The sequence below is a fragment of the Ictidomys tridecemlineatus genome, chromosome 3, assembly GCF_052094955.1.
Source record: "Ictidomys tridecemlineatus isolate mIctTri1 chromosome 3, mIctTri1.hap1, whole genome shotgun sequence".
NCBI classification, from domain to species: Eukaryota; Metazoa; Chordata; class Mammalia; order Rodentia; family Sciuridae; genus Ictidomys; species Ictidomys tridecemlineatus.
The window spans coordinates 10146089-10160246 of NC_135479.1; the positions used below are offsets into that span (position 1 = coordinate 10146089).

General features: G+C 38.6%; 1 protein-coding gene across 3 annotated transcripts in view; it reads right to left on the reverse strand.

Annotated features, from left to right (window-relative positions):
• The window catches only part of Kcnj16 (potassium inwardly rectifying channel subfamily J member 16), a 51092-nt gene that overhangs the window by 35835 nt on the left and 1099 nt on the right, over positions 1-14158 (reverse strand). Inside the window, exon 1 of one of the 3 annotated variants that reach the window (XM_078041782.1) lies at positions 13996-14156. The exons of 1 other annotated variant lie outside the window; for it this stretch is intronic. The gene's annotated coding sequence lies outside the window, so the exon portion shown is untranslated. Of the gene's footprint in view, positions 1-13995; positions 14157-14158 lie in introns of those variants that run through there. One more of the 3 variants, XM_078041784.1, reaches the window with a different exon arrangement.

Consider the following 14158-nt stretch of genomic DNA (forward strand, 5'->3'; position numbering starts at 1 on the left):
AAAATCTTGCTCGCTGACATTCCACAGTATCAGCAGACTCCGAGCTGCATACTTCTTGTGGGGAGATAAATGTGCATATATTCTTTACTCTTTAATTAGGAATATGCAGGCTACCGGTAGCAGCCGCATATCTGAAAGACGTGAAGATATTTTGATCCCATATGGAAACAAAGACTCATAAAATGATAAAAACAAAATGAAGACAATAACTCAGAGCATGCGATGGTTCACTTCAATGTGTTTTTAATTAGGTATTTTAGAATTCTGTTACTTATAGTGCAGGACAAATTTTGGACCTTTAAGGGTTGCATAGCACTTGATTTCCTAGCTTATGAGAAAACCGAGGATAGCATTCCCCCAAAGTGTAGCAGCAGCAGGAAACTGGAGACCAAATCAGGCTAAGAGCAGAGAACTAGGTCTTGCAACCCGTAGAAGAGGTGAAGCAGAAACATTATAAGGAGAGGTGTGTGTGTGTGTGTGTGTGTGTGTGTGTGTGTGTGTGTGTGTTGAGGGGGCACAGTGGGATGTTGAACTGAATGAGGGCTCAAAATAAATACTGCATACTTTCCACTTGTATGCAGCATATCTTGCCAAGGAGCAAATCCTATTATGTTTCATTCGTAAGTTCCTATTCTTTCCCCTCCCAAGTGCATGCTTTTCATTCATCTCCCCTGCCTACTGGGCTCAAGGAGGGTAATGTGTTTTTAACAAGAGGGTGATTTGTAAGACGTGATCCTCGCCCATTGGGAAGTTGGTTAGGGATTTAGAAGACCAGACAAAACAAAGAGGAAGCGAACTTATTTTTGTTGTGTCTTTACTTCAGTTCCATTTCAGTGAACGGTCAAATGAGTGCGAGGTGGCACAGGTGACCAGGAACAGTGCACCCCATGCTGGTTTAGTTCCTCTGGAATGATGCATGTTATTAAAGGTAGATTTGTCCAGAACTTTGAAAGATGCGCAGAGAGGCATAAGATTCTAGTGGGAAAGGACTTACATTCTCCAGATGAAAGAAAGGAACAGGTATGTTTGTAAATAGGAAAGGAAAAGTGATGGCAGAGAAGTCAAGATATTAAATCAAGCTCAAACTGGGAAAACTTCTCACCTGCCTTTAAATGACACATGTATCCTATCCACATATGTGTTGACAATGATACATGTTATATTTCTAGCAATTGAACCGAGCAAACTGGATGATACCTCCATTTTCAGGTATAGATTTAGCAAAACTATGCAACATTTAATATATTCATACTGAGCTGGATAGAAAAAATGATAGAATAACAAAAAGAAACTGCAAAAACTACACAGCCTGGTAATTCAAAACAATAGCTATGGGGTTTTAAGTGTCTGTTGAGTGAGTCTTCTGAGTGTATCCACTAAATTGGCAACATGGTCTGGAAATAAGAATGAGTCTAAACGTGGTCCATAATTCATGTCAGGAAAGCAAAAGTACTTGGGAAAATAAAGTCTAAATGTCTTCATTGACCTCAATTATCCAAACAACGTGTGCAATTTTATCCAACTGACGATGTGACAAGGATGACCTGTTTTCTGCTAAATAAAGACTTCTGAGATGGCAAATGATGTTCTCAGGTAAACCTTCCCACTTATCTCAGAGCTTTCAAAACTGAATTTTCTTTCAAGGTAAAACAAAACAAAACAACCAAAAAACAACCAGAACAATTATCCCATTCAATCCCAGAGTCATGTCCTCAGACTTTCTCCCACTAGCCTTTGGACAGAAGTAGAAACAGCAGGTTCTATCCAGATCAGCTGCCTTCTTTTACCAGCACAAATACTTTGGCAGGAAGATAAGTGAGTGATTAAATCCAAAGTGGAGTCTAAAAAATAAATGCTTGAGCAAATGAATGCATGGCATTCTTCAAGGGCAATGAGACAGTGAAGGCCTGCTGGAAGTGGATTCTACCAGTTCTCTGTGTCCAGCACCTGAGCAGAATTTAGGGCAAGACCCAGGTGACACAAGCAATCATTGCTAGGGATACCAAGTGGTTGTCTCCTATTCTGCCTCTATCTTGAGTGTGGTGTAACTGGAGATTCTAAATGCAGTCCGTCCGTCTGAGCTGTGTGTTCTCTCTAAATACTGGAGTAACTAACTTTCAATATTTTTTTTATCTACATGTAGATTTGATAAACAGAGATTGGAAAAAATGCTACATGTGGCTGAAGCCTAGTTTATGGGTAAATATTTTCCCTCCTTGTAACAAGTTAAGCTTATTTAATAGCGTGCCCTCGGGTTGTAGACACCACCATTATGGAAACGCTGTAGTTTTACACTTCAGTAACTTAGGACGTTATGTTTTTCTCACTGTTTCCCTTAAGTCAGGAATCCCATTTTGGAGAATTACTGAAACAAATTTTAAAATAAATAAATAAAAGAGGCTTCTGAGTGCTGTTTCTTTTCCAACTTCAGGAATCAGGGCACACTCATACTGCTCCCTTCTTTGCTGGTAACAACTAGTCTGTAAATTACACAAGACTTAACCCCACCTACGTAGCTTAGCTCCTTGCCCCCAATTCCTATTATAGGCCTCCCCCATTTTGAAAAAAGAGCCACATAAATGAGGACGGAATGGCCCCCAGCAAGCATCTAACGTAGAGCTAAGCAGGTTCAGAAAGAAAATCAAAAAGAAAGAAAGGCGGGGGGGGGGGGGGGGGGGGAATCAGCTTGATTTTCTTGTTGGTACCTGTATACTCCATCTAGCAACATAAAATGTAAGCAGCTGGTTTCAGAATGAGAAAAGAAAAAAAGAATCATGTTTTGGTAGAAACAAAACTTTAAAAAAATTTTAAGTTGAATTTAAATAATTTTTAAACAGGTCTTTTAAACTACTTAGGTGTTTGTATATATATATATATATGTGTGTGTGTGTGTGTGTGTGTGTGTGTGTGTGTGTATATTTAAAATGATTCAAACCATGGAACTAAAATTGACCACTAGGCAAAGTTTTTATGATATGACAGACAAAATCATTTAAATAAGTGGGAAACAAATTAATCATGACAAAGAAATAGGTCTTGGGCCATTTTCCTTCCTGTTTGTTTTCCTAAAGTCCCTACCTAGGTAGAGAAAAAAGTCACATGCCTTCTTTTGCTTTCCTTTCAATGGCAGCCAGTAACCATTGAAAATATAGCCAGTAACTATCCATAAGTTACCGAGGAGTCAATCTCTTCCAAGTTTTGAAAAAGTGTTGTATCCCAAGAATGGGGATCACTTTGCTTCTCTTCCCACAGAAGATCCAATGCAAGGAGTAGTTTTGGATTGACCCTTGCAAATAAGCTTCAGTGCCCTGGGGATATTATCCTGCTGTGGGTTGCTTCAAATCCCTTAGCACAGTTCTCCTAGGGGCTCTATATTGTAGCTGTCATTGACCCAATTTAAAAAGAAAACAAATGCCATGGTGGTAAAGGGCCTCTGCTGCCAGCACTGGTTTTCAGACTTGAATATGGCGCAGAATCACCTGGAGAGTTCGCTAGAAGGCCATCACCAGGTGGGGTAGTAGGAATTTTCATTACTTACAAGTTCTCAAGTGATGCAGATGCTATAGATCTAGATCAGATTTTAAGAACCACTAGCCTATATCACATGGCTTATAAGTAGCCCAGCCTAGATTAAATCCTGTCTGATTTTAAAATGTGTGCTGTTGTCATCCTGAGTAGGCATCTGTAATTGCCATAAGAGGGTTTTGTTTTTTTTCCTGTACCAGGGATTGAACCCAGGTACACTTACCCACAGGAGCCACATCCCTAGACCTCTAATATATTTCATTTTGACACAATGCCTCACTAAGTTGTGTAGGGCCTCACTAAATTGCTGAAGCTGGCTTTGTACTGGTAATTCTCCTGCCTCAGCCTCCGGAGCCACTGGGATTATGGGTGTGCACCAACACACCCAGCCCATAAGATTCTTTACTACAGAAGTAGAAGAGAAAAGAAAGCCAGAAAGTAGGTGGGTGGCAAATGAAACAAGAAGGGATGCTGGGTTGAAACCCTGGAGCCGGGTTTCCCTCTGTCACATCCCAGCTCATTACCCAATTTACCTGATCCTTGGTGTTTCCATCACTGCAATAAAAATTCTACTTCCATCTACTCTCTCTACTTTCACTGAGTTGGTTTAAAGATAAATAAAAAGGATTAATCAGTATATTTTTTTCCCTAAGCTCCAAAATACCACCACAAATGTCACTTGTTATTTTCATTAGGAATCCAATCAGCAAACAAATAAAGATGAACAAAACAAATGAAATAAAAGTAGAACCCCCGAGTGATCTGAAACTACGCAAAAGGAAATGCCACACATAGCAAAGAAGTTTACTGGGACTTTGGAAAGCTAAGGCATCTTTAAGATAAATGCATTAAAGGTTTAAAAGGTAGGGAAACTGTCTAATCTTTCCCAACAGTATTTGCTTTCAACTCATAAAGTAAACATCCTAGTTTTTTCAAGATACATTGTTTTCAAGGAATATTGAAAAATAATTTAAAAACAATCATCTGAGTATAAGCATTTCTTGAACAGTAAGAATTCAATATTAACCGCTTTCTGTCTCCATTACTGTAGTTTTCTTTCATTCAAAGAATACTGAAAATGTTCTACTTTTAAAAATACAATTTTTGAGTAAGAACAGCTAATTTGACCCTAGTGTCTACCTTCATTTCAACTTATTTATGATTCTCCATGGTGATATTCATCAACTCAGGTTTTAAGAAGACCTCAGATGGATTATTATTATTGAATATCAAATCTTTTTTTGTGTGTTTTATGACTGCCTGTGTTTCACATTCTTAATAACCCACCACATTATAAGTACTCAGTATTTCTTTGAATGTGACAGACAGATAACTATATCCTCAATGTGGCAGTAAGAGATGGTTTCATGGAAGAGTGCAAAGAAAGATGATATCGAGGGTAGGACTTTGAATCCTAAATCTCCCATACTGCAGGCTTCTACTTAAAATGTAATACATATAACAAAATTATAAAGATGAAAGAATCTAAAAAAAAAATACAATTTTTGGTGTGTGTGTGGGGGGGCAGCGGGAGGAGCCACATCTCCAACCCTTTTTTATGTTTTATTTTGAGACAGGTTTTTGTTAAGTTGCTTGAGCCTGTAAATCCCAGCAGCTCAGGAGGCTGAAGCAGCAGGATCACAAGTTCAAGACCAGCCTCAGCAACTTAGGAAGGTCCTAAGCAAGACTCTGTCTCAAAAAGATAAGAAAGGGCTGGGGTTTGGGCTCAGTGGTGAAATTCCCTGGATTCAATCCCCAGTACTGAAACAAACAAACAGATAAAAATAACTGAGGCATAAAATTAAGGTTAGAAATGTTGTTTAACCAAACAAAAACATGAGAGAAAATCTATAGAAGGTGGTGCTATAAGAAAGGCATTGTGCAGGTCTGGCCTAACATTTTGAGGATCTGGCTCCTACCTCCAATACGTTTTTAAAAGTATCATGGTCAAGGAATTTTGCTAATGATTTATATGACCTGTCTGTTGTTTTCTCAGCTTCAGAGAGGGATAAGTTACACAAAAGCAGGACAAACATTTTGGATACAGGGTTGGAGCTTAGGAAAGAGGGTGCAGTGATGTGAACAAAGGGGTCAGAGTCACTGCAGGGACCCGGCTGCTATCCATCAGCACCACCACTTCAAGACAAAGAGCCGGGGATCTTGTGTTAGGTTCCTGTGTTAGGAGTGGTTCTAGTTCTTAAAAATCCTACCTCCAGCTGAAACAAAGACTCCCCTATAACATAAGAAAACATCAATAATTAGCTCTTCTGACTCTTCTCTGTGCTCCACATTTCCTATGTAATTCTCCTTTTCCAGGATCAGCCTGAGGTAATGGGGAACAGTCTTAGAGGTGCGGTCCCTAGAGATTTGAGACAGGGAGGGGGATACTATAACCCTCCTCTCATGTAAGTTTCCACCTAGGTCTACCTCTGGATTCCATTTTTATACCACTGTGCCTCCATCCTCATAAAGAAACTTACTCTCTAGCCACACTGTGAGCCTAGCACTCCTTCCCAAGCCTGTTCAGGTCTTCATAACAGGCAAATATGTTCTTTTCCTTCAAGCTAAAACACAAGAAATATTTCTACACTCATGCTTCCTATTTCCCCAGGAAACAGTATTCTGCCAGTATCTTCATTTGCTAGACTCCGATATTCACAAAGGTAAGAAGCTCATGGATTTATCTTTATACACTAGTGTGCAATAGTTAGTCATCCTACACCTGCTCAGAAGAAAGGAGATGCCATATGCTCAACTATGAAAACCAAGGTGTATAAGATAAGTTTCTGTCTCCTGAACAGCAGGATGGTTACTGAATGCTATTATTTACGTGTCTAAAATAACGAGGCCCACAATACTATAATCCTGGCTCAGCAATTATCACGGTACCACTTTGTATGTAATTAGTACAGACACTTAATTTGCACATGTGTATTTGCACACATGAACTGTGCTGACTCAACAACTGAAGTCTCCAGGACACAATTTTGTAATTTCTCTCACCTGCCAGTTCTGTACTACTGTGATTCTGTTGCACAAGCTGTCCCAGCTGGTCACAACCAAATTCCATGCATACTTGGAAAAATGGTGCCAACTATTTGCATTTGCAAACACCAGGGTGAGTCGACACAATTGTGTAGGAGAAAAATGCTAAAAAAAATTGCAGCAATACAATGCATAAAAACATTAGGTAAAGCACGGTGCATTTGGTTTTGCTTGGGACTGCTTGTTCCTGGTTTTGCGTTGCTCATTTTTTGTTTCTCTGAACATTTCTTCAGCATTTAAACTCCCAGTACAGCTGGTGTAATCTTATCTCCAGCTCAGTATTGTTATATAATACAATAAGATTTTAGTCATGAGGAAATGAAAACACCTTCAATTCCCATAAAGCCCCAATTTAAATATGAGTAACACATAAGTCTTAGATAATTTGCTCAAGTTAACCACACCACTCTCTCCTTGTCACCACCCACAAGTTGGCTCAATCTTGACCCAAACAAAAGGCAAAGTAAAGGTACAGATGGAGTTGGCTTTTGGATATGAGAAGCCTGGTATATCAGTCATGGCCTCTAATATTCAGGCACCTTCTCAAACTTCAGTTGCAGGTCCAGAAAAGATTTTATTGTGTCATCCATAAACAGAACTCAGCCACAAAAAGCAAGAGCAGAGCACTAAAAGATCAAGGATGACCTAACTAGTTCATCAGAGATAGCCACGAGTCTTTCAGGTGCTAATTGGTGAAATCTATCAAGCTCTGGGAGAGCCCACAATAGGTTCTCCTGAAGCATTTTGATTGGATTATTTCCCCATGCTGGACCCAGAATGCCATGAACTCCCCATCATTTGGATAGGTCTCCCCTGAGATGAGAAGTATGTACAGTTGTTTAAAAAAATGGCTAAATTTCTGGTGAGTAGATATTTTTCTGGGGCAGAGCCAACTAACTAATTAAGTAGTAATCAAACCCAAGAGGTTTTTTTTTTCATAAAAATTATGCTGTAAAAGTATTTCTCAATGTTTTTTTCCATTAAATAATAAACATTTACAAAGTAGAAGAGAAATGTGTACATTATTCTTATCACTACCCATTATTCTTATCAGAATATACTGTGAGAAATAAAACCCAAAGGACTGGTCCCAAACTCATAATATTCCAGTGTCTTTTGAATTTTTCTTTAAAGCCTATGCCAGTCCTGAATTTTATTTTTTATATATATATAAATTATATATTTATATATATTATTATTTATTATATATTATAGATATCATATATATCTTCATCTCTTTTATACATATATATATATATATTCATACTTGAATTACCAAAATAATTATTTAAACTTCTTATCAGTTACATTACTTGAGTTCCCTTACTTCCCATCCAAATTGTTAAGTTAAATAAATGCTTCCAAATGCCATATCATATTTGTTGTGGCTTCTAAGAACTCCTGGTATGCAGCTACCACTGTGGACAATTATTCAGAGATAAGATTCATACACATGAAAAGTAAATATCATAAAATACAGAAGGGAGTGCTAATAGCCAAAATACATCATATAGATCAAAAGTTTAATAGAGGAGGAAGCGATGCCATTAGAAGGATGGACTGTGGGTGTTTTTTAAATAATGTTCTTTCCTTCAATTAAAACAAATTATTTTCTCTTTCAATAAGTTGCATTATTTAAAACTGTATTAATTATTTAATTAATTTTTAATTAATTAAAGGTGTATTAAATTATTAACTGTATTAAATTAATAGATGCTTCTCTGAGCAATAATGATATTTTTAGTCTGATCTATTTTATGGATTTTAAAAGGTATATAATTAGTACAGTACAGTTTTGAACCTCTTTTAGAGAAACTGAAACTTCAAACATAATGTCCCAGTAAACATTGCAAAATACAATTGGTTAAAGGTGACCTACGTTACTGTGATGATGAATTTAATTTTACTTGTCAGCTTGCCCAGGCTATGGTACCCAGTTGTTTGATCAGACACTGGTCTGGATATGGCTCTGAAGATGTGAGAGAAGTGATGGACATTTACCAGCAATAAGTAAGTACATCAATAAGTACATCAGGTTATCCTTCATAATGTGGGTGGGGCTCATCCAATCAGGTGAATGTATGAAGAGCCAGAAAAGGCTTCCTGAAGCAGAAGCTGCAATTTTCCCTCAACACTGTAGACTCCTGTCTGTGGGTCTACTCTGCGACTTTGAACTTAAGACTACAACATTAACTCTTACTTGATTTCCAGCCTACCAGCCTGGCCTACATAATTCAAACTTGCTATTCCCAGCCATGTGAACCAATTTCCTAAAATAAAGCCCATCCCCCATCCACCTCTCCCTCTTCCACTTTCTCCTCCTCCACTTCCTCATTCCTTATACCTTCTTCCTATACCTGTTTCCCTAAAGAACTCTGACTAATACAGTAACCAAACTATAGAGGGGAAATGACAATAATTATCAGAGAACTATCAGGGTGCTCTGGCAATGAAAAATCTTGCAATGGACTTCAGAGTTGAAATAATATTTCAGTATTTTAAAAGTTTTGAATTCTAAAAGCACTCTGAGGATGCTGACCTGCCATGAACTTGGCCACAGCCTCTGGCTTTCCTAGAAGAGGTCAATTTGTTGATGTGCTATTCATACTTTATGTTATCCTGAGATTAAACTGTTGCCTTGCTTTTCAATATTTACAGATCTGCCTTTTTGACAGATTCCCAGCCAGGACCAGGTCTTTGTTATCTGGATATCAGATCAGCTCGTGCAATGGGCCACAATGAATGATTGGAATGACTGATTGCATGGGAACATGGTTTGGATTTAAAATAGGATCTAATAAAATTTTTTAATTTTCCAAAATAAAATGTGTATTTTTTGTAATATTTGCTGGAACATACTTTATTTTTCCTTTAAAAAGAAGAAGAAGAAAAAAAAAGAAGAGGAATGTCTGAATATTTGTTTTCAGTTCAAAAAAGAAAAAAAATCTCATGAAATGTAACCTAAAGCCGTATAAGCATGATAAATCTTTAAAATGATAGTCACATCAGTAAAATAAATTTAGGAATTGAGGTGATATTTCTGGAATACGTTAAGGTAAATATTCACCTTTCTGTGGAGTTGTTGGATAGACCTAATTCTTGGTGATTGACTTTTTTCAATTTTTCTTTGCACCTGTGGACAATTTCAGATCTATTTTTGGGAGGGGGTGAATGTAGAGCCAAGGTAATTGGAAAAAGTGACTTTAATAGTGAAATGCTGCTTTTAAAATGCTATATATGTTTTACATCTGAATCCTTGATTTTAGAGTAAGAAACTCTGGAGAAAGAAAAGGGAAAAAATTGATCCTATTTTTTCACTTAAAAGTAGCTATATGGAAATTAGAGTCATCTGATTCTAATGTCAAAGAGAGTGAAATAAATACAAAGTTCTGGGTACATAGGACCCAAAGAACGATACTGGAAAGAATTCTGTCAAGTCTGCAGAGGCTGACCAGCTAAGAAAACAGCATGTAACTGTCCTGCATAGGAAGCCTTCATGCAATGCATTTCAAAATATAGACAAATCACTTTCTCCCTGAAGCTTGGCCCTATAGCCTAGAACCTTTCATCAAAACCACCTGTTCAAGTTTATTTTAACACACATCTGCATATATGGAGTTTCCAGTGAAGAGACCATTTGGAGATGCCGAAGCTGATGGATTACTTACTGGTCATTACTCACTAAAAATGTAAGATAAAGAGCACATCCCAACCAGGAGAGAGACAATTGAGGAAAGTCTTTAGATTCTGTTTACCAAACTCAAGAAATCTGATTTTACTTCATGTGTGCGTGTCTGTCTGCAAAGAGGGCCTGGCTTCCTTGTTAATGAGATTAATGAGTCCATACAAGTCTCATGGTGGTGACCATGATCTAGGCCTCCAAAGAGCCTTGGTGTTAAGATACCCCTCGCTTACTCTACTGGGCCAGCTGGAGGAGCTGATCTTTATTTGCTTGCAGGCTCATACCAAGTTGTTCATTCTCAATTCTGTATTTTGTTCATCTGTATCAGCTGCCTGATGTCTACAAAAGTCTACTGTATCTCAACCTATTCAAATCAATTTCTAGCTTGAAGAATCCTTCCCATCTTGGAAGCAAACAAGACACATCTACAAAACCTGGTCCGCTAAGCAAACTCACTCTCTCAACTTTGCTTTGGCTGTTACTGGCCTCTTTGCTGTCTCTTCAACAGGCCAGCCACACTGTTGCCACAGGGCTGCTGCAGGGACCATAGCTGCTCTTCCACGAGGAATCCACATCACTGACTTCCTTACCACCTCCAGGTCTCCACTTGAATACCAAGTTCTCCAGTGAAGCCTTCTTTGATAATCCCATGTATGAATGCAGCCCTGTGGCAGGCAGCTTTGATGGTGGCTCCCACCATTTGCATCTCCTGGTATTCATACCCTTACTTAAATCCCTCCCTTGGAGGGTTAACAGTGCAAAGTGACTCGCTTGTGATTCATAAGGTTCAACTGAAGGGATTTCACTTGAAAGATCATGTAAAGAAAAGGGCTCAGACTTCTGTCCTTCCTTCTCACTTGCTTGCTACAAAGGGAACCAGCTGCCATGTTGGGCCATGTGTTCCACTGTCAGGCCCATGTGGCAAGCAACTGGAGAGAGGGCTCCCGCCAACATTGGTGGAGATCAGAAGCTGCCCTGCATCTGACCGTGGAGGGGCCAAAGCCAGCCAAATACCAGGTGAGGGACCCGGACAAAGGTCCTCCCAGCTGGCACTGGATATATCTTCAGCCCCTGGACTTGGACTAAACCAAGGATCCCTTCCACTAAAATAGAAGATTCATGAAGGCAGGATTTTGTGTCTTGTTTTTGTCATTGATATATTCTTAATATTTGATCAATGGCTGGCACAGAAAAGGCAATAAACAAATATGTGTTGAATGCATGAAATATGATATTAACTTTTGGCAGATAATCTGTTTTTCTTCTTTTACTAGCAATAAATTCTTCACAAAAAAAAAATGATATCATTGGAATCAACAATCTCCCACCCAATCCTGAGACTTTCAGATCTTTTGTCAAATAATAAATATTTGCAGAAAGGATTAATCCATAAATAAATTAGTGGAAAATATGTGTTTCTAAGTGCAGAAACCAACCAAATCAAGAAAATGACCTGATAGCTCATTTCTCAATTCCAGTATTGAAGACTGTGGTGGGAAAGAAAAATCAGAATTCTAGGGTTTCTTTTTGCACAAGCAAAATGTAGATATTGCCTTCTGTAAAAAAAAAAATAATAATAATAATAATAATAACCTATTTTTTTTAAAAACATAGTAACTCATAGGAAAAGCAAAAAGGTAGAGAGTCTCTGTGGCCTGTGTATATCCATGCACCATGATCCTGAGAGACCCTGTGGAGTCTTTCCTCTGTGCCCTTTGTATCAGCCTGATACCTCTCCAGGTCAGTTTCCGGCAGAGGTAGGATATCAGGTGGTGGTGGTGGTGGTGAGCACATGCATTTTGAAATGCAGCCAAGACTCAATCAGAAAGAAGAAAATCTGAGCTTCATTTGTAAAATAAACATGCTAGACCTTAAGGAGGATTCACTCAGGGTAGTTCTTAAGCCTCCAGAACTTGGTGAGCACTTAAAGGCTCAGACCTCTCCTTACATAGAAATATTTATAGTTCCCTGTGGAACTTCGAAATGACAAAACGTTCCACCCACTATTTCTAAAATTAGGTTTGAGGTTACTTTCCCTAGGACTAGGAAGTCACATAGAATATTGAGTATAAACTTCTTATAGGACAAAAACTGAACGGCGTGTTCAAGTGATGGGTCTTACCAGCTTGACAAAGAGAACCCGTGGATTGTCAGGGTGCCCAATGCTTACCTTACGTACCTTTTATCCATGTATCCTTTCTGATGATTCTGCCAATTGCTAATTTTTTCCGTTAATTTACATCCATAACTAGACTTGTGCTCATCATTAACCTCTACATAGTGAGAGAAATATATTTTTTCAAAATCTTCTTCTCCCCCAAGTCAAAAATACTTATTTAGAAAAAAAATGAATGAAAAAAGCATATCGAGAAGGTTTCCACTTCTGTCTTTTCCTCCTGCTTCAAGTGTGGCCATCGTCTTGTTTTGTATGAGATCCACGATTTGGATTGATCACAATCATTGAATTTTAAAATTAAGCGTAAACAAGATTGTATCTATCATTCAAGCTCTCTCTCTCCCCCTCCCCCCACCCCAAGGCTCCCTCCTGAGTTGAACTGAACTCTGGACCCAGTTCATTTTTAAACTTCTTTTTGGCATGATTTCAGCTACTCCTGAAGTGTAATCTATAAAACAGCTGTGACATTTTTAGAGACTCCATGGTATTTTGTTGGTTGAAATGGGGCAGAGAGAGAGGTTGGTCTTCCTCTTCCACATGATGCTCTCAGATGCAGGTACGTCTCTCCTTCTCTTGTTAACACGCTGCCTCTCATGGAGCTTAGAGGACGTGCCCAGCACAAGGGCTGCCCTCACTTTCCTCCAGCCCTTGCGGTCCACACGACCGCGTGGGACCTTGCTGCACCCGACCAAAGCTCACCGGATTTCTAGAAAAGGTGTTCACCATTGAAATCCACCCCCAACGGGGAGAACATTAAACTATATATGGTGCCAGAGAGCAAAGGCTTATAAGTCCATACTTTCCTGAATAAATCCTGAAGGACAAAAAGTTCTAGAATTTTAATCAGGAAAAAGAAAAGAAAAAGAAGAGAAAATAAAGACAACTAAAGAAAGAAAAAAAGGAAGGAAGAATGAGAGAGAGAGAGAGAGAGAGAGAGAGAGAGAGAGCGCTGTAGGGGAATTAAGATGAACCCTTTAAAAGAAAATTTCTTACTTGCAATCCACATCAGAATAAGTTAGAAAAATTCATGTTTCATCTCCTCTTGTGCTATTAAATGTTTCTCTAAGAAACAGTTTGCCTATTTTTCTTGAAGCTTTTATGGGAGTGAATAAAAATGTCTGTTTTTCCAAGGTTTTTACATATATATATATATATATATATATATATATATATATATAGAGAGAGAGAGAGAGAGAGAGAGAGAGAGAGAGAGAATCCAATAATCTGGTTTTGACAGGAATCTTAGAATGTTCTACATGGTATAAATATGATGAAGCCACTTTAGATACACCATGGCACATAAGGTCTATTTAACAGACCCTGTAAACACCAATGTGAGACTGCTTTTGCCCAAAGCTTCAAAATAAGCTAAAGACTATGACACCCACTTTGAACTCAACTTAAAGCATTTGGATAGGAAGTTAAGTTAGTTTGATTGCATTGACTCCAATATTGATGTCTGCAGAGGGGGACATAGCACACTGCTGCCTGCCAAAGAAGGCAGTGAGCAGGAGCAAACCCTGGGCTGCATGGCTATATGTAATAGCAAAAACAGAGTCATGCTTACCTTAGGTTCACGCTCCCTGTGAGAAGTCCGTGAGCTGTGTGCTCTCAGCTGAGCTATGGCAAGAATACTCTTTTAGTTAATAATAATGGGGAAAAGCCCCAGACACCAAGAGTCTGGGTTAACCATTGACCCTGGTTTGTTCCTACCCTGGGAATCTGCACAG